Here is a 21,310-nt window from a genome sequence, read left to right as displayed (position 1 = left end):
CAAAGGGACATAGATTCCAGAGCTGGGGAGGAGGATTGCTTGCTTGGGAGGTTGAGGTTTTCTTGTGGAGAAAATCTAAAATTTTTGGGACAACCATTAAAATATGGTTTATGCATGAATTAATGAACTAGCTCTTAAAATTAAAAGGGATAAAAAACCAAGAGGGTAACAGTTGTGCAGCGAAAGAAGGAAAAGACAACGCAATAAATGAAGCCTAGTAAAAGAAGGCACGGCATGGTATTTGAATTCATTCTAAAGGAGAGAGGACACATAATTTGAGCAACACAAAATAGAAAAATCGGTTTCAATCAATAGGCAGCACAGAACAGGAGAGAAGAGAAGGGGATTGGCTTTCAGTTTCCCTGGAGGTTGTGGGTTGAGCTACTATTCTCTGAAGCCCTATAAAATTTTAGGGATACCTTGAGGATATGGGTTGAGATAGGATCCTTGGAGCCCTGTAACAGTTTGGGTCCCTAGGCACTATGATTTGAGATAGAGTCTCTGGAGCCCTGTAGCAACTTGGGTCCTGTTGATGGGCTGAAATTATTTGCCAATAGTAAAGGGGATCTCCCTGGTGTAGGATCCCAACTAGGCCCTGTACCATTTGATCTATGGAACCTGTCTGGTACATAGGCCTGACTGCCACTCTAGTGAGTTAAGCTTGCTTCGGATAGAGATGGGATACAGACTCACCTAAATGCATGAACTTCAGTAAATACAAGTAAATAATCAAAAAAAGGTTTATATCATGAACACCATGAATAACAAGATTATAAATAACCTAAACCTTACATAAAGTAATTGTTAGCAGGCTTCAAATAAGATTCATATCTATATAAGAAAGTGCTCAACAACTATAAAAATAATTCACAATAATCAAGCATCTGTAAGCATAAGAGAGTACATAGTCTACAGTAAGATTATGCCAATATCAACGAAGCAATTCCTGAACAGAGGCATAGAGTTAGAAATTCATATACCATCCGTGCATAGGAAAAAAACTTTATGGCACAAGACAACATAGGAATAGACTGTGTATCAAAAAACACTCAGGAACATCTGATCCATCAAGCATCTGATCTTGGCCATATAAACCCACATAATCTGCTTTCCCATGCAGATGGTTCATCATCCTAGTGATCACTTGATAAACCTTCCCCATCTCATTTGTTTCATATACCTGATATGTCCTAACCCGAAACTTATATGGGTCTTGCCACCATTCCCTAAGGATGTCTTTGGTAGGAGTCACGAAGCTAGAGAGCCACCAAGTGTCGAAAGTTTCCTCTTTCTCAAGGGGTCTGTAGTAAGTAGAAATGTTTGTAGAGGAGATTGTTGCTAAGGGCGCACCAGAATGGTCCCTTACTATCCATGAATCTATGTTTGTTCTTTGAATGATCCAATCAATGGTTTCAGCACACGGGAAAACTGGAGGGTGTGATGTTATCTTATGGAGCTTGGACCTCTTGATGCTTAGGTACACCGGGACGTCCTCCTGGGTCTCTAGTCTGTTTGGCTTGGTGAACTCCTCATAAATCTCATACCAGGAAAGCCTCATGCTTTTATTAATGTTGTGGGTTGTATCTCCATAGATCTGGGGTTCCTCATACTGATAGAGCTCCTGTGAAGTGCTCCTAGAGCTCTTATGGGTAGCCTTCATAGTAGGAGGTGTCATCTCATCTTCGAAAGATGAGATGTAAATGTAGTTGAGATCCACGTCACCTGTAATATTGAACAACCAATCCCATGATGAGAGAGACATCATCAGAATAAAAGAGAGTGATAAAACAAAAAGTATCTTTTAGAGGCTGGGAGAAGGTTTTCAGCAAGTTGCATGGGGAAGGAGGTCACAGGGGTTGCACAGAGTAGGTTGCGACCTAGCGACTAGGTAGTTCAAGCCTCAGGGTGCAAAGTTACAAAATTCATAGATTGCGAGGGTTGCAGAGGGTACAGGTCGTGAGGTCGCGGGACTTAAGTTTGCAAGGGTCATAAGTCATACAAGTCATGTAAATTTGCCTATCGCAGCCTTAGGCTACGCGACTTGTGTTTTGGGTGAGCTGAGGGGATGGATATGACTTGAGAGGGGTCTCTGGAACTCCTCAGGATTAGAAGCCTCGACTTGCAGGGCAAAAAAGGTTAGCTCAGGACTAGAAATGAGTGTGAGGTAAAGTGATGGAGGATAACATAGCTAAAGAGGCATTCAACCAAGACATATGGTGGAAATGGGGTTGAATTATGGATAAAACCCCCCAGGCTTGGAATTTGTAGGATCGGGGCTGAGGAGGATGACACCTGGATAGAAAAAATTATTGTTGGGGAAGTGGAAAGGTCACCTACCTAGAGAAGTCAGACACATTGCCCAGTCGCAAAGCCTCCCTGTCTTTCATGCAACCAAAGAAACATTACAAATGAGAAGGTCAAAGCTGATATATATAACTTTGTTCACATGTGCAAGGGTTGCATAGGTCGTAAGGCCTAAGTTGGGGAAGTGCGAGACCTATGCAACTCTGTGACCCAAAAGTCGCTAGATCGTATGGGTCGCACAGGTTGCAGGTCTAGGTGATTAGGCATTTGTAACCTTTGTGACCCAGTGACTTCTTGGTTGCATAATCATATAGGTTGTGATGGTCGCAAATCTCTCTGGGTTGACTCATGCGACCTATGTGACTTCATGGTGTGGCAAGGTTGCATGGGTCGCACAAGTCGCAAGAGAAGAAAAGGTCGCATCATGGTACTATGACTGGATGACTTAGACCTGATTAACGACTTATCTCGGCTAGTGAGGAAGGGATGTAGGTTATTTAGATGTTTTTATTTTTCCAATCTCCTGAACAAACTCTAAGGATGGGATGAAACTCTTGAAAAGGTAAAGGGGCTCCTAAATTTTGAAGAGTTGGAGATTTTGGAGGGGTTTTTGTGGCGGCTACAACAATTAGCAATTCACTGGGAGGACTCTAGGATCTCGAGATATCTTATGGCCTAGCTTAAGGCAGACCTCAAAGAGTGTTGTTTCATAGGGTTGCTAGTCCCAGTGATGATTTCGGGTCTCTCCTTAACATTGGTCATCTATCCCTAGTTACTAAAAATGCAGCCTTTAACACACACAAAATAATAACAATTCCTGTTGATTCAGAGGGGAAAGGAAATTGAAGTAATGATATGAGATTTAAGTATTTTCGATATAATAAGTATAGTACCCCGATTTTTATCTGTTGCCAGCGAGCCTAAACAGTACCCTGGCAGAGTCACTACCTATAAATCGCAAACCTTGCTATGCTGCCAGCGAGCCTAGACAATACCCAGGCAGAGTCATTGCATCACCTCTTTGCACATGAATCATTTCTCAGTCCTTTAGCCCTTATTATTTAATTGATGTTCTCATTGGCACTTATTTATCTGTGCTTATTTTCACTTATTCATGTGGCTATGTAAGCCTAGGAGGATGAGGGATCCTGACTTATTTGACTTGCAAAGAGGTTGTTTCTGGTTTTTTAAAGACCTTATTGTTTTCCCAAAATATGTGTGTGCCCAAAGAGTTTTCTTCAGCTTGCCCCCACTCCCAACCCAATGGGTGAGCTAGAACATCACACAATTAAGATCGAGTCAGCAGATGGGATAGGTCAGCGTGAGATCGGGGGCCATGTATGACATCAAGTTCCCCACCACAGTAAGTTTCAATACTCTATTTTGGTCGCGGCTTAAGGTTTGGTCAAAAGGTGGTTCCATAGAGAAACCATCTGAGCAAGAGTGCAAGGCCACTTCAACCTCAACCTAACATCCCAAACTTTATTAAAGGAAAAACAAAAATAAAATAAAAAAAACTAAAAAGACAAACTAATGGGAAAGAAATAACAAAAGGGAATTGTAATACAAGGTGTGTTAGCAGCCATGAGGGTCGCTAGGTAAATTAGAAATTGAGATCTTGGTCATTCACGGGAAGGGTTTCAACCTGCCCTCCCAGAGTTTGCAACTTATAGGTATGCTGGCCAATTTTCTCTTTGAATTGGAAAGGAAAAGTCCATAAGGCTTGGAACTTGGTGTTTTTTCCCTTGTCCTCATGGGCCCTATCCAACTTAAGGACTAGGTCTCCTACACAGAATTCACAAGTTCTTGCGAATTTCTTGTCAAACCACCTCTTAATTCATTTTTGGTGAATGGAAAACTTCTCCTTTGTATTTAGTCTCTCCTCTTCCAATATAAGGATTTTGTTGATGTGGTTTTGAATGGTAGGGCAAGGGGATCCTTGTGATTCTTCCGACAATTAGACGACAGAAAGGTAGAGGTTCAGTGGTAGAATGGCTTATTTCCATAAACCAAAAAGTAGGGGGATGTCCTGAAGGATGGTTTGGGGTAACCCGATCAGCTCACAAGGCATTTTTGAGGGAATTGTGCCAATTTCTTTGGTGAGACAACAAGGTTTCCTTGAGGATTTGGATGATTTTTTTATTGATAGAATCTGCTAGGCCATTTCCTTGAGGATAATAGTTGGTTGAATGTTTAAAACAATGCTTTTCTCCAAAGAAAAATCATAAAAATTTAAAGATGAAAAGCATGTAGCATTATAAAAAATAAGTAAGGTTGGGACATTGAAACTATCCATGGTGTATTGATTAACGAAAGATATTACCTCATCGTCATTGATTTTACGTGGCATCATTTCTTAAACCCACCTGGTGAAATAGTCAGTTGATGTGAGTATATACTTGTGTTGATTTAATGAGTTTGGCATGATCTCTCCAATGACATCTAGCCCCCATTATTGGAAGGGCTCTTCTACAGCTATGGGTTGGAGAGGGGAAGATGACCGAACCTGATTTCCTATGTGTTTCTAATATATGGGGCACTTCTGAGCATAAGCATGCATGTCCTTGAAGAGTGTGGACCAGTAGAACCCTGATCACATAATCTTGTGGGCGGTAGTGTCGCCAGCATATCATCCCCCAGATGGTCCATCGTGCAACTATTTCAATACCCATTGGGCCTCATCATATTCCAAGCATCTCAGTAGAATGCCCAGTTGGTGCTTTGTAAATAGATTACCTTGAACCATTGGATACGAAGTAACATTGAGCCTTATTTCTCTCTTCTGTTTTGTGGACTAAGTAAGCGGTAGGTTCCCTCACCCTAGGTATTGCTTGAGGTTAGAGTACCATGAAGGGGGATCATGGGAGCTAAGTAGTTCATTCTGGTACATTTCGATATCATGCTCCCAACTGTCGGCCTCCTCAACTCGTCAATTTTTTTATGTATTTGCTTGGGAATATTCAGATCTAAAGGTGTATGACAAGAACATCATCCAACATACAGTCAAGCCTAATCAGAATCCATTCTGACAGAAGCTGGGGAGGATTAATCCCAAATTGCTACCATCCATTGAGAAGGAGGTAAATAGACTTTACAAATTTGGTATCATAGTTCCTATTCGTTTTTCTGAATGGATGTCAAATCTTGTGTCAGTACAGAGAAAGATGGGGGAGATTCATCTTTGTATTTCCTAAAAGGACAATTATCCTCTTCCGAAGATGGACCATATTTTGCAAAGGGTAGTTGGGGCTTCAAGGATGTCACTTCTTGATGGATACTCTTGATATAACCAAATTTTGGTGCATGAAGATGATCAACTGAACCCAACCTTTACGACACCATGGGGTACTTTTAAGTATGCCACGATGCCATTTGGGTTGAAGAATGTAGGGGCCACATTTCAGCGAGCAATGGACATTGCCTTCGCGAATGAAAAAGATGTATTTTTGCTTTTTTTCCCCTTGGAAAAATCGTAATTTGTTCATAAGACAAAATTACATGTTGTATATGCTAAAAATCATATGCATATGTTTTTTTCCTGTTTTCACATAAAACATAAAAAAATAAAAAACAATACAGCTAACCTGTTCTTTTCTCTCTTTCTTTTTTTCCACTTTTCACCAACCTCCAGTGTTGGAAGTGGATGTTACAATGGACAGCTGATTTTCATTTATATTTATGGGAGAGTCTCTGTTAGAATCAGATCCTTCTAATCCATGAGTTTGCTTGTTTCCACTTACTTCCATTCCTGTTAGGTGGGACTCTTTTTGCTGCAAAGGGTTGTGGGGATATTTTTCCTCCTTTAGTGTGTTGTTCTGGTCCTTTTGAACATCCAATTTTGCTTTGTATTTTGTTGTTTCTGCTTTTTCTGCTTCTTCATCCAAGGGGTCTGTATATTGCCATCCTCTTGGCTTTTTCTGTTGCTTCTTGTTCCCTTTGTGGTTTTTTCCCTTGTGGTTAAGCACTATGGAGGTGACCTGTTTGTAGACATCCACGACATCGGAAAGTTGTATTTTCGTAATCTAGAGGTTGATTCCACTGTGTATTATTAAAATTCAATGTAATGTTGTCTGGTAGTCCCTGGCTAAGATCTACTTCAACACATATCCTGGAAAAAGTAAATATTCCCCTTGTCATTCTATCTCTGTCAATCTTTAGGAACTTCCCCAGGGAGTTCCCTATGGCTATTAAAACATTATGATGCCAGAAGTGTAATGGAAGGTTGTGCAACCTAACCCAAACTGGCATTTTTTATACCACCATTGTGTTGGCATCGAATTCTGGGAACCAAGGGGTCATGAAGAGTCCTGCATTGCCCCAGAACCATGGTCCCTTATTGAGGATATGTTCCCTTTCTTGTGCTGTTCTGAATCTGACTATAAAGAACCCCTTAGGGCATAAGTATATTTCACAATTTGGTGACCATGCAGCAAATATCCATTGGTGTAAAACATCAGATTTAGGCCAAAAGCCATTAAATCTTCATATAACTACTTTGGAATAGAGATCTGAGTACAAATCATTTACCTCAGGCATTGTGATGGTGAGAGCAGGGGTCTCAGATTTTTGTTCCACAATGTAGGGCCCTGGTAGCTTGGGCAGTGTTGTTGGTTTGGTTTGTGATTTTTCCTTACCTTTGACTACATATTTAAAAGAGTCTATGCTCTTTGAGTTGGTTCCAGAGCATCCATCCCGTAGACGTAGGTTGATTATGATGGTCGAGTCGGTGGCAATGCCATAATCCTGAAGTGTGTGGTTATCCTATAAACTGAGTCCTGAGTAGATCAGATTTTTCCTGCATGTTGGTATACCGAGGTGGGTCTGGATTTTATACCTTAAATCTTGGATCCTCCTCCCCTTCCAGATCCTCCAACAAATATGCCTGCCTTCCAACGTTTTAATGAAAATTTGAATCAGGTCCGCCTTAGTAGAGTGTGGATCTGTCTGAGAAAGGGCTCGGTCTATTGCCAATGTGCCCTGATCTGATGGATCTAAGAATATCGGTGCTCTATCTAGTTCTTGCTTCACTATATTTGGGCCATCTGATGGATCTATGAATATCAATGCTCTGTCTGGTTCTTGCTTTGGAAAATCTGGGCTAGTGTGCCTGGCGATGCCCTTTGTTTGATACCTGCCTGCGGGTTCCAGGAGGCCTCCCGAGTGTAGTGTTGCCCATCCTATTGTTGTGTCTATGCAGCTCTTATCATTAGAGAGATCATGTTCTCAGTTGGGTGATAGGTCTGAGTGAATAGCACCCAGGCGGATGCTCAATACACTCTTAAAGTCTGTGTGTTGGTAGAAGATAGAGAAATAAAGTTTGCAGACTACTGGATCTAGCCAGTGTAGGGGTTGATCTACCATCTGGTTGCCCATATCAAATATCCCCTGTCCTGATCTATAAGAAATTCCTTGTTTTAGGTAGGGAGAGGTTGTCTGTGGCCATTGTGGACATTGGTCTGCCTCTAGGAGTTCATACTCTGGTTTATGGTGCAGTGAAATGATTGTCTACTTTGCATCATCCTGCACATCTTCTAGTATTCTGCATACTCCATTGATGCCCAGTGTAGAAATTCTCACTATAGTTCACCTAATAATGCAATATACTAAAGAAAAATACTTGATCTACTTCTACAAACAAACTTGCGGAAGCTTAATCGATTTTGAGCAAGATCAAATAGAACACATATAACAGATGAAGAAGAAACAATCACACATGAACACAAAAGAATACTTTGGGTAAAGCCTAAACTAAAAACCCCGATCTCTGTATTATCATAAAAGTGGAAATATCTCTGGATTACATAAAGCTTTAGCTCACAAGCTATCCAACTCTTAGTACAATCCCTCAATGATGCTCATAGACTGAATAGACACAACATATGCCTTCCTTAAGTCCTCCAAGCCTCCTATTTCCTTACACAGTTTCTCCTGGGTCCTCTGGCTGCCACCTATGTGAATTCACCTCTCACACTACTCACCAAACTCAGAAATATCTGCACAATCCTCAAGGAATGAATTCCTTCTGCATGAAAGAGATATCCTCAAGGGAATATTCCTGCAACTAATAGTACATTGTCCCATCCTCTTATCTCAACTGGGTCTCTGACTGAACTGACATGCATGAGTTATTTATGAGAGAATATTCAGTTATCTGAAGTACACTAGTTACATGCATCCCTGCATTAACTAATTGAACTCACAATCAATTCCACAAATTGTTGGAACTAATTTAACTGGAATTAACTCAATTAAGTGAGCTAACTAATTACAACTCAAAGTACAACTCCTGCTAATCTCCTTAATTAAGGGATAACTTCCTCAATCAAAGGGATAACTGTTGCATGTCTTCACAAAGACTTCATGTTTGATTTTCTCCAACCAATTAACTCAAGATGAATTAATTAATTATTTTTCAAACAACTACTGAGACCAGATTCGAATTTTAATTCTCAAATGTAGTTCAGGGACTAACTAAAATTGGAATGTATCCCATAATTCTATTTATAGCAGTGCTATTTTTTGCACTTCTATATTTATCATTTCTTGTTGCTATTTTCAACAATCCCTCTCAAAAAGAAAGGGATTATCTGTCACCTCGATCCTGTCTCTGTGGAAGTCAAATTTTCATTTTGATAATGCCTTAGTCAAAATATCTGCATCCTGCTCCTCGGTCGAAACATACTACAACAACATGATCCTCTTCACCACACAGTCTCGAAGAAGATGATACTGGATATCGATGTGCTTGGACCTGTCATGAAATACTGGATTCTCAGAGAGTTTGATACAAATCTGACTATCGCAATAGATCACAGTTGGATCCATCCTCTGATCAAACAATCCAACTAGAATTTTCCACATCCAAATGGCCTCACATGTTGCTTGGCTTGCAGCCACGTATTCAGCCTCTATTGAGCTAAGTGAAACTGACCTCTGTTTCCTGCTATACCAAGAAACTGCAGTTGAACCAAGGTTGAAAATTCCTCCTGAAGTGCTCTTCTGATCTGATGGACTCCCTGCCCAATCTGCATCTATGAAGACCTAAATCTTCACTCCCTCTGTTCGTTTGTACCATAATCCATACCAAGATGTGCCTCTGAGGTATCTCAACACATGCTTCTCTTCCTTCCAAAACAGCTTGGTAGGCTGAACCATAGCTTGACTCAGCTGGTTCACTGCGAAGCAGAAATTTGGTCGTGTGTTCACTAAATACATCAATGAACCCACAAGCTGCCGATAAACAGTAGCAACTACTACCTCAATTGATGTAGCATCCTCCTTCCTCTAGTTACCTGCTAGAGGAGTCTGCATGGGCTTACACTTCTCCATGTGGAGTTTCCTGAGTATCTCATTGGCATACTTGCCTTGAGACACAAACACTTCCCCATCCTTCTGCCACACTTCCATGCTTAGAAAGTAGTGCATGAGACCCATGTATTTCATCTCGAACTCTCTTGCAAGGTCCTCCTTGCAAGACTTGATCAACTGATCATCACGTGTCAATATCAGATCATCAACATAAAGAACAATGATCCACTGCTTACCTTCTACCATGATGTGGTACAGGTTCACATTCACTTCACTCTTTTTGAAGCCCAACCCGGTGAAATAGCTGTCGATCGTGGTGTACCAAGCATGAGGTTCTTGTCGAAACACATGCGACTCACGATCGAAGGTCTCGAATCCTTCCGACTGCTCTATGTACACCTCTTCCTCAATATTTCCATTGATGAACATAGTCTTCACATCCATCTGATGGATCTTCCAACCCATCTATGCTGATAGTGCCAACATCGATCTCATAGATGAGTACCTTGCCACAGGAGAAAAATTCTCATCATAGTCGATCCCCTTGACTTGTGAGAAACCATGGGCAACAAACCTTGCCCTATGTTTCTCCACACGACCATCAGCTGCCTACTTTACCTTGTAAAGCCATCAGGAACTCACCATTGACTTGTTCTCTGGTCTTGGAACAACATCCCAAACACTATTTCGAACTATGGAGTCATACTCCTCCACCATAGCATCAACCCAGACTGGTTGCTGCACTACTTCCTCGAAGGAGGATGGTTTGGTCTCTATACATTCCCCAACAAGGGCCATGTAACTAGTGTACCACTCAGGTGACCTCCTCTGTCTGCGCTGAGAAGATGGTTGTCCCACATTCTCTCTCGCATCCATCATCAATCTGTCAGCTTCCCTTGAGATTTTCCACCCATCTCTGGAAGACTCTGCATGAGAGGATGTCTCCACTCTTGGATCCTCTGCATGCAGCTTGAGCTCCCTCTCAAGGGAAACTCGCATTGCCCTCTGCTCATCGAACTTCATATTTCTGCATATCATTGTCCTCTGAATAGTAGGCATGAACACCTGATAGATGTGGGGCGTATCAGTGTACCCCACAAGTATCCCCAAGGGCATCTTTGGTCACATGGAAAAATATCGATGAGCCAAAGATCTTGAAGTGACTCACATCTTATCTCTTCCCCGAGAAAGCCTCCTCTGGTGTCTTCATTCCTAGTATATGATGTGGGCTTCTATTCTGCAAGTATAATGTTGTATTGCATGCCTCAACCCACAAATGAAGTGGTAGGCCTTGGTCATGCAGCATCACCCGAGCTGCTCCCACAATCGTTCTGTTCTTCCTTTCCGCCACCCCATTCTTTTGTGGTCTATGGGGTGTCGTCAACTCCCGTTTAATTCCTTATATTGTACAGAGGTCCTCAAACTGTTGAGAGACATACTATCCACCATTGTCACTTCACAAGGCCCTTATTTTCTTTCCAAATTCTTTCTCAACCAAAGCTTTGAGCTCACAAAACCTTGAGAAGGTTTGATCCTTCTTCTACATGAAGTAGATCCAACATCTATGAGAAAAATCATCAATCAAAATAACATAGTACCTTTGTTTAGCGGTGGAGGCTGTCTTGAATGGTCCACACACATCTGTATGAACTCACTCCAGAATTACTCCAGCTCGACTGCCTCGATCCTGAAAGGAAGATTTTGCATACTTACCCAAGGTACAACCTTTGCATGCATTCACATCCTCCAGTTTACCCTTGGGAAGTCCGATATAAATCTACTGCATGATATTCAAGGCCCCATGGTGCAAGTGGCCCAATCTTCTATGCCATAGCTCACCAATATCTTGGCTTTGCACCAACTCTGCTTTGCAACCCAATGCAGCACAGTCATTTACCTCTAGCTTGTAGAGATTCTTTACTCGAATCCCAATCCTCTTGGTCTGTCCAGTGCCGATGTGTCTCGGGAATGCCTTTCCTTTACTAAAGACTACATCATAGCCTTTGTATTCCAACATAGCAATGGATACCAGGCTCTTCTTCAGACCGAGCACATACTTTACATCAGTCAAGGTGAGAGGATCTCCATGCTCCCTCTGAAACACAACTATGCCTTCACCTAAAACACGGTACTTTACATCATCACCCATCTCTATGCACATCTAGAGGTCCTTCTCCTCCAAGGTATTGAATAAAATCTTGTTGTCGGTCATGTGGAATGAGGCTCCACTATCCAATTACCAAACACAACCCACCATCAATGAAACCATGCATGCGATGAGGGTGAAATCCAATTCAAACTGTGAGGCCAGTGCCTCACCATCTGATCCTTTCGAGGATCCTTTCTTGGATTTCTTTTGTGCACAATTTGATGCATAATTTCCCACCATGGGAAGAAATCGATTTGGAATTGGAAGTCTTCCCTTTCCCTTTCCTCACCTTACTCGCTAAGGCTATATTTTATTCATTATCATGCTTTGATGAAGAACCATCTCTCGTGCTTCCCCTTATCTCCTCCTGCATCAAATCCGACCACAATCATTCCCAATTTGGTAGTTTCTCTATTCCATTTACTAAGTCTTGGTAGCTATGCCATCTCTTAGGAAGACCAAGGAGAGCAAGACTCAGCGTATCATCATCGGCTATCATGATTCCTACACTTCCAAGCTCATCCCTGCAGGAGGTGAGCTTGTTCAAATATGTAGAGATCATGTCGCCCTTTTCACTCTTGATTTTCCAAAGCTTGTCTTTCAGCGCCAACTTCCTTTGATCGCTATTGTTCTGATATAGATCCTTCAATGTTTTCCACATTGAAAATGGTGTCTCCTTCCCATGGAGACTCGAGACAATGTGGTCTTGAACTCCCTCCAGAAGAATCCTCCTCGCTCTAGCCACACATTTCTTCCATTCTGCCAATTATTGGGCATTAGCAGTTGCTAGCTTGGGGACTTCTTAATCAATGAAGTCCTTCAAATTTCTGTCCTCTAATACCACTTCCATGCGATCCTTCTAGGCTATATAATTCGAGCTACCATCCAGGGCATAATTGAGTCTCAAACCCGTGAACACCATTGGTGAAATTTGAGATGTGATAAGAATTCGATTTCTATAATCAAGAACTTCAAACTTCAAACTTCTCCCTTAATTATATATTTTTCATTGCTTTGATAACCTTTTCTCTGATACCATGTGGAAATTCTCACTGTAGATCACCTGATAATGCAATATACTAAAGCAAATACTTGATCTACTTCTACAAACAAACTTGTGGAAGCTTAATCGATTTTGAGCAAGATCAAATAGAACACATATAACAGATGAAGAAGAAAAAATCACACATGAACGCAGAAGAATACTCTGGAGAAAGCCTTAGCTAAAAACCCCGATCTTTGTATTATCATACAAGTGGAAATATCTCTAGATTACACAAAGCTGTAGCTCACAAGATATCCATCTCTCAGTACAATCCCTCAATGTTGCTCATATATTGAATAGACACAACATATGCCTTCCTTCAGTCCTCCAAGCCTCCTATTTCCTTCGGCAGTTTCTCTTGGGTCCTTTCTAGCTACCACCCGTGTGAATTCACCTCTCACACAACTCACCAAACTCAAAAATAACTGCACAATCCTCAAGGAATGAATTCCTTCTACATGCAAGAGATATCCTCAAGGGAATATTCCTACAACTGATAGTACATTGTCCCATCCTCTGATCTCAACTGGGTCTCTAACTGAACTGACATGCATGAGTTATTTATGAGAGAATATTCAGTTATTTGAAGTACACTAGTTACATGCATGCATGCATTAACTAACTAAACTCACAATCAGTTTCACAAACTGTTGGAACTAATCTAATTGGACTTAACTCAGTTAACTGAGCTAACTAATTACAACTCAAAGTACAACTCATCCCGATCTCCTTAATTAAGGGATAATTTCCTCAATCAAAGGGATAACTGTTGCATGTCTTCACAAAGACTTCATGTTTGATTTTCTCCAACTAATTAACTCAAGATGAATTAATTAATTATTTTTCAAACAACTGCTGAGACCAAATTTTTAATTCTCAATTTTAGTTCAGTGACTAACTAAAATTGGAACGTATCCAGAAATGCTATTTATAGAAATGTTATTTTTATCACTTCTATATTTAGCATTTCATGTTGCTATTTTCAACACCTAGATCGGTGGGCTGGAGAGAGGCGTCGGCGCTAACAATGTTCTCATAAACCCTAGCAGTTCATTGATCTCCATGTTTTTGTTTTCATCTTGGCGATTTCATTGAGAATACCCAAACATAAATTCCATCGAGTAATAACCCATGGGTTCTTTGTAAAACTTCTTCTGGAACAAATCTGACTTAATACAGAAGGTTGATTGAAAAATTAAGGCCCCCACCATTCTTGTTCTCTTTTGGGGATTCGATGACGTCTTTCAGTCTTTTACAAGGAGAGGCCTGGAACAGAGAGCCTATCCCATCCACCAAGATGAGAAGGACCAGACTTTGGCCATAGGAAAGATTGTTAAAGGTTGCAGTGTCGAGATTGACCAATGTGGTGATGAATAACTCGGCTTCAGAAAGATGAAAAACCCTAGCATTGTATGCCATATTTCCCATCTTCTCTTATTTCAAAAATCCTAGTTTCTACACTTCATATAGAATTTATGGTTATTTACTTAGATTATCTTACAATTTTTTCCAAATCTAATGAAGAGAACTTGCATGATCTAAGAATTTATTTTCAGAGATGCAAGAAATTTGGCATTTCGTTCAATCCAAAGAAAATATTATTTTTCATGGAGGAAAGCAAACTATTGGGGCACGTTATTTCAAAATATGGCATTCGCATCAACCCTGCAAGAGTTGAAGCAATCCAACAGTTAGATTTCCCAAGAAAGAAAAGAGAGATTCAATATTTTAATGGAAAAAATCAACCTTTTGAGGAGATTCATCCCCAACCTTGCTGAACACTTGAGAGAGATGATTAATATGTTGAAGAAACACAGTGAGGTAAGATGGTCAGAAGACGCAAAGAAATCATTAAATGCGGTTAAATTTTCATTTTCTTCTACTCCCACCTTGATTAGTCTTGATTATACTTCAGATTTCATTATATTTTCAGTTGCTTCTGAGCATACTTTGGTTGTTGTCCTAATGGAGAAGAGGGACCAAAAAACTAAACAACCCATAGCCTTTTCAGTCAAAATATAAGAGATGCAATGCTGAAGTATAACATTATTGAGAAACAAGCGTTAGCCTTGGTGAAAGCTCTAAAGGAGTTTCAGGTATACATTCTGCATTCACACATTCTAGCTTATGTTCCAACTACAACAGTGAAGGAAGTTCTTATGCAAACAGATCTAGAAGGTAGGTGGGGAAATGGATCACACCGATGCTATAATATGATCTGGAGATAAAACCGACAAAGTTGATCAAGGGACAAGGTTTCACAAAGCTCATGGCCGAATCTAACTTACATGCATTGGATATCAATCTAATTGTTTCCCTCCCTGAAGAAGAAGTGGAATACTATGTTAGAGCCTAAATCTACCTCAGGCTGCAGGAAGGTAGGTCTAGGGTAACATCAAACCACACTTAACCTGGTAGCTAGCCCTACCAGGTTGGGAGAGGGCTCTCTCCTTGTCAATCTCAAAGAAAATATGGAAAGTAAGGCTTGAGATGACTAATATGAATACTAATTTTAGGCTAGGTATATGCTCAGGGGAATTTGGTTGATTTTAATGGTTGTTTACTGGATCAGATGAGGAAGGCATCTTTAGGTCCAGGAAATCAACTCAGATTTGCAAAGGTTTCTGTAGGGCGAGGTAGGCAAGTGTTTTAGCACTTTGAATTGGATGTGATGGTAAGTCTAAAGACTGGTGAGGAGTTGGAGAGGGCATGAAAGTTTCATGAGTCCTCTTCAAATAGTAGAAAACATTTAAAACTAAATAAAACCCCAAGGCAGAGCACTAAACACCAATGTATTCCACCCTTTAATATTGATTCATTTAGTTATGCAGAAAAAGATAGATGATGCCACATATACACATAAGATAAACTAAATAACATAGGAGGAAACAATGCAAATTCACATTACCACAAGAATCCCACAAAATGCTGCAAAACCCTGGTTCATTTCCTTGCCAAACTGCAGAAGTGATTTACAAAGTAGCTCAAAGTATCCACAAGAGTCCAACCTTGACAAATGACTAAGAAAGTACATGATATAGGCATAAAACCACCTATGCTAGCCATCAGGGGTCGAATCCATGAGTCAAGGAGCTATTTCAACAAGACCTAAACTAGGAACTAAAAAATAGGCAGTGGAACAACTTGCCTCTAAAACTATGGAAATTGATTCATTCATCCTCAAGCCATCTCAAACTAATATATCTACCTCCTTAAGTAATTTTTCATCATTTTAAAATAATGGTACATCATATTACATCATCAATTTACCCAAAAAATAAGAAAGTCAAACTGGAAGCAAACTAGGCGAAATTCTGAGTTTTTAGGAAAAATTGGCAAAATTTTGCCTGATGAGCAGCGCCATGAGCCTGATGCATAGCGCCATTTCAAGGCTGAGTTTGAAGGCCTTTCGCTTGACAAAATCAGGCCCAAGATAGCTTGTTGGAAATATCTACCTGTCTAATTTCTAGGACAACTGGAATTTTTGGATTTGGAGTCCATTTGCCCCTTCAAAAGTCATTTCTCCCAAGACTGGTTCCTGTGGGTCCAAAAAGTGGCAGAGAGGGCATTTTTTAGGTGTTTTTTTCCCTTTAGGTGACCCAGATCTCCTCCAAATTTCATGAAACTTTCTAGGTTTCATTATTTTTCCATGAGGAATCCAAAAATGCAAGCCATTTTGCAAAATTCCTAGCCAACTCAATGCATAGTGCCAGTGGCGCTGCGCATCAGCTGAAAATTCCTGTGTTTTGCATTTAAAAATTGTGAAATGACAAAATTTTCTCAAAATTGCTTCAAATTTGGCAAGAGGCAAGCTTACTAATTACTTTTCTGAGCCAAGGAAGCTTCAGCCAAAATTTTAAGTTTGTCTTGTTCCTTTTTGGCTTTTAAGGCTCTCTTCAACTTAGCTTTTAGGCCATTTATCCTTGTCTTGCAAATTTTATTCCGAGCTAAGTAATGATAAGCCATGTGGCACAAAATTTTCTTCTCCTTGTTAGCCTTATCAAGCAGCTTCTCAAGGTGGATATTCACTCTTTCCAACCATGATTCTCAGTTAGCCTCAATTTCTTGCTCTAGGGATGTCATCTTGGTTTTTCTTCTTTTTGCCACTTGTCGGTTTTCTCTAATTGTTTGCAGCTCCATAATTGCTTTTTTGTCCTCCACTTGCTTCTTCTCTTGCTCAAGAATGTTAATGATCCATTTGACCCTCTCAAGGTCAAGTGATAAGGCTTTAATTTCAGCCTCTTTCTCTTTGATGATCATATCCTTGAGTCTTGAGCTTTGAGAGCCCAAATCAGTGTCATCTTCCTCAACCAAAACAAAATCCCTATCCTACCCTTCAGTAGGGCCTTCATCATGCACTTGTTGCTTTCCTTTCTCCTTGTCCTGTACCTATTTAGCTTAAGAAGAAGGAAAAGCCCCTTTCACCCAGGGTGAAGATAGCATTTACCTATGGTCTGGTGAAGAAAACGAGACCCCTTCCACCCATGGTGGAGATAATACTCGTTTGGCACCTGCAAAAAGCCTCCTGGTGCATTTCTCATAAGTTATAAACATAGGAATGTGAGCCTCTTCAGTTTTCTTTCGGGCTCTTTTTGTTTTCTAGAAGGTTCACCTTCCTCTTGAGGATCTGCAAAAATTTGAGGCCCCAAGAAGATTTCATGGGCAATGAAAGTTTCCCATGACACTCCCAAATGAGTGAGCTGATGCATAACAACTATCTTGATGACAGCAAAGTGATAAATATTGTTGAGCTGCTATGGGTATGGTTTTCCTTTTGTAATCACAGTCATCCTCTCTATGTTTTTGCATATGAAATATGTAATACTCAGCATTCTGACCTTGCTAAAGTGCATAAGTAATCTGATAAGGTAGGCATAGAGTCTGGAGAACCTACCCTCATATGTGAAGTATTTGATGATAAGTTTCATATGTGGAACATACTGGTCCTCCAAGAACTTTAAGGGAAACACCCTACTCATTTTACCATGATATTTGGCCTTAATATATGGTTCATAATGCTGCTTGCTGATACTCTGCCTTTTGTTCCACTTTTCCCCTACATTTGGCATTCTAGTGGCTTCTACAATACTAGCTGGTGAAAGAGTGAAATTGATCCCAGCAAGGTGTACCACATTATTCTCCATGTTTATGACAAACTTCCTTGCTAACTCATGATGGTACTTGACCCTCTCAACCATCTCACAAAACTCAAAGAAAGACTGGTATCTGAAACAAGTGGTAGCAAGGGGGCAAGCAAGTAGTTTAGTCATGCTAATAGGTTCTCCTCTAATAACTTTTCCACCCTTATGAGGTCTCCTAGGTTGTACATTTCTTTCTCTTGAGTTGTCACTTAGTGTTTCTTCCTCATAACTTGACTCACTATTTCTTGCCATGGTGCTTGGTGCTTGTCTTGGGGAAGTGATGTGATGATAATATAGTGGAAAATGGTAATGAGGGAGGACAAGGGAGATGAGTATGAAGAGATTTTACTAATGGGAAAAGGAGTTGGGGAATGAAGGGATAGGTTTTAGGAAACTAGGGTTTTGTGAGGGATTTAGGGTTTGATGAAGGGAATGAGTTGTTTTAGGGGAGTGGGATATGGAAAATGGGATTAATGGATTGATTTAGGGCAATGTAAGATAGAAAAGGGGAAAATGATGTTGGTTGTAGTTATGGAGTGAAAGTTGTACAATGAAATGGAAAATAATGAAGACAAGCTAGGGTTTGCTTTTCAAAATGCAAAACTCATGAAGAACACATGTAGAAGATCAAATTCAGCTCAAATGCAATGAAGACTTACTTGTAGAAGAGAAATGCAGCATTTTTGAGGGTTATTGGGTGATTTGGAATGTTTTGGTAGCTTCTTGACTGATGCGTAGCGCACTGGGCCCAATGCGTAGCGCCCTCCTGATGCGCAGCACCCTTGCAAATTAACACTGGCAGAAACCCACTGATGCATAGCACCAGTCTGATGCACAGCGCATTGCCTTTGATGCGCAGCACTAGGCAAATTTGCTTGGAAAATAGGGTTTTCAACTTCCTTTGTTCAATTTGCCTCAAAATCGCGATTTTAGCTCTCCAAGGGTATCTTGCACAATGAAATGGATGAATAGCACTCCTTTCACTTTATATATGGATGGATTTTGATTTTTCCTTCTTTCAAACCCACTTTTATAATGTCATAGTCACTTTTGCTTTAAAACTTTGTTTTTCATTTGAATTGACTTTCCTTGATCACTTGATGAACTAATGCATTGATGCTTTTGCTTTTGTTTGCAGTGGCTGGAGTTGGCAAGGTGAGCAAGGGTAGCAGCTAGAACTTATTACATATGAAAACACTTTAAATTACATAAAATTTGTACATAAAATAAAAAACCCTGTTTTCACCTCGAAACAGAGTTTTGAGGTAAAAACCATTTATTGAGAATATCATTAGTGAATTTTTTGATCTCATGAATTTATAAAACTTTCTCATGTGCCTGCTGACCTTTTATTGAGGTTTGGATGACCATGGTGGTAAATCCTAGACCTAGTGAGACTAAAATCCCTAAAACTAATTTTGGTAAATGAAATGAAACAAAATGACAGTAAATGACCTAAACATGTGAAAACAGGCCAGCAAGTAAATTCCATGAAGGAAATTGATAATGAACCACTACCATCAGTTGATCCATGACCTAATGGAATGCAGCTGATCAGATGGGACACCTAATATGGATGCAAAAAGAGAAATTTGATCACTATTGGAGGGATGAAGATACCGACACTAACGGACTCATCGGTACAAGTATCAGAAATGTTTACTTCATCTCCTTGGTATTCTGATATTGTCTATGTCTTACAACTTTTGAATTCTCTATCGAAAGTGCCAATAAGTAAGAGTAGATCATTGAAATTAAAAGCTTCAAAATATTGTATCCTTGATGGTGTCTTATTTTGGAAGGATCTGGGTGGTGTTTTGTTGAATTGTCTTGTCAAAACTGAAGCAAAAGATGTGATGAGTGACTTTCACAAGGGGGATTGTGGTGATCACCTCTTCTGGAAAACTACAACCAACAAAATTTTGAGGGTTGGTTTTTTATTGGTCGACTCTTTTTGATGATGTGTAAAAAACTGTGATGAGATGTCATGAATGTCAGATTTTTCAAGGGAAAAGGAAACTGCTACCATTTCCATTATAGCCCATTTCAGTATTGTCACCTTTCTAGCAGTGGGATCTTGATTTTGTTGGGGAGATCCATCCTTCATCGTCAGCCCAACACAAATGGCACCTAACAACCATAGATTACTTCACGAAATGGATTGAGGCAATCCCAACAAGGCAAGCCACCGATTCCATAGTCATTCAATTCATTGAATTGAATATCTTGTCAAGATTCGGTTTCCCACATAAGATAATTGTTGGTACCAAATTGGGCCATTTTTCTGCCTATTTCCATTACCCTTTTTGACCCTTTTTCACTCATTTACCCATGTTGTTATGTTAAACTTACAAGGTAAATTCCCCCTTACTTGTCCTATTGGTATATTTTAATTAATGAAGTAAAACGCATGGAGTCTATCTATTCGCGGTACTAAACTGTGTGTTTGACCGCAGCATGAGAACAGGAACCCTCAACTTAGCGTATTGCAACAGAATTGGCAACGGCCGATCAGAAGGAGGACGTGCACCTCGGGGAACAAGCTCCCTGAACTATTCTTAGGCCTTCTTGCTATCTCAGACATCTGATGCTGATGCCATTTCAACCGATGTATATCTTTGTATCTGCAGTTGCTATGTTTTCAAGAGATCTGTTAATCTCCCTCGTCGTGTGTAAAATGCAGTTTGATCCTGTGAATGGGGGTTCACCCTTTGGTATTGTAAACCCTTGTTCCCTATTAATAAAAGATCGTTCATTTTGTCATTCTAATTCTTTTCATGGCTAACGCAGCCCTGATCAAAGAGCTGGGCCTACTCTTCTGATTAGGTGTTGTGTCTTTGTGTGTGTGATTCATTAGTTTGTGTTGCTATCACAGTTCCTTACTATTACAATTAATTCTGCAGTTCTGTAAATTATTAATCTTGCATTTATGTTTTGAATCTTAAACCACAAACCCTTGGTTGGGAAAGATTATGTGTTTGCCCCTGCATATACCTTGCGCATTGCCTTGAAAGGATACACACCCGGATTAATAAGATTAATGTCGGAACAAGGTCGATAAATCACCCCTACCTGGACACCTACATTTTGATTCTCTTGCCGAGGAGGCTATCAAGGTGCAAACAACAATCTGGACCGACCAAAGGGTCAATCTCGCGTCCTGGGGAGAGAACGAGTTTTCTCACTCTACTTCAGGTCCTCAGCATAGGTACTCTTTTTGTTTTCTGTTTTTCTAGTTATTTTGGGCCATTCTCTTGTCCTGAGGAGGGAGGAGTCCTTTGATGCCCTGCTCCAGGCCTTGAGCTAGAATTGTTTTTTTTCTTAATCTGTGTGTGCTTTCTTTTTGGGAAATCCCTAGCTTTT

The sequence above is a fragment of the Pinus tabuliformis genome, chromosome 2_1 (genome assembly GCF_031772625.1).
Source record: "Pinus tabuliformis cultivar Carrire ecotype Pingquan chromosome 2_1, CPIR1, whole genome shotgun sequence".
Classification (NCBI taxonomy): domain Eukaryota; kingdom Viridiplantae; phylum Streptophyta; class Pinopsida; order Pinales; family Pinaceae; genus Pinus; species Pinus tabuliformis.
The sequence above is the reverse complement of the archived record's forward strand: the minus strand, read 5'-3'. Positions refer to the sequence as shown.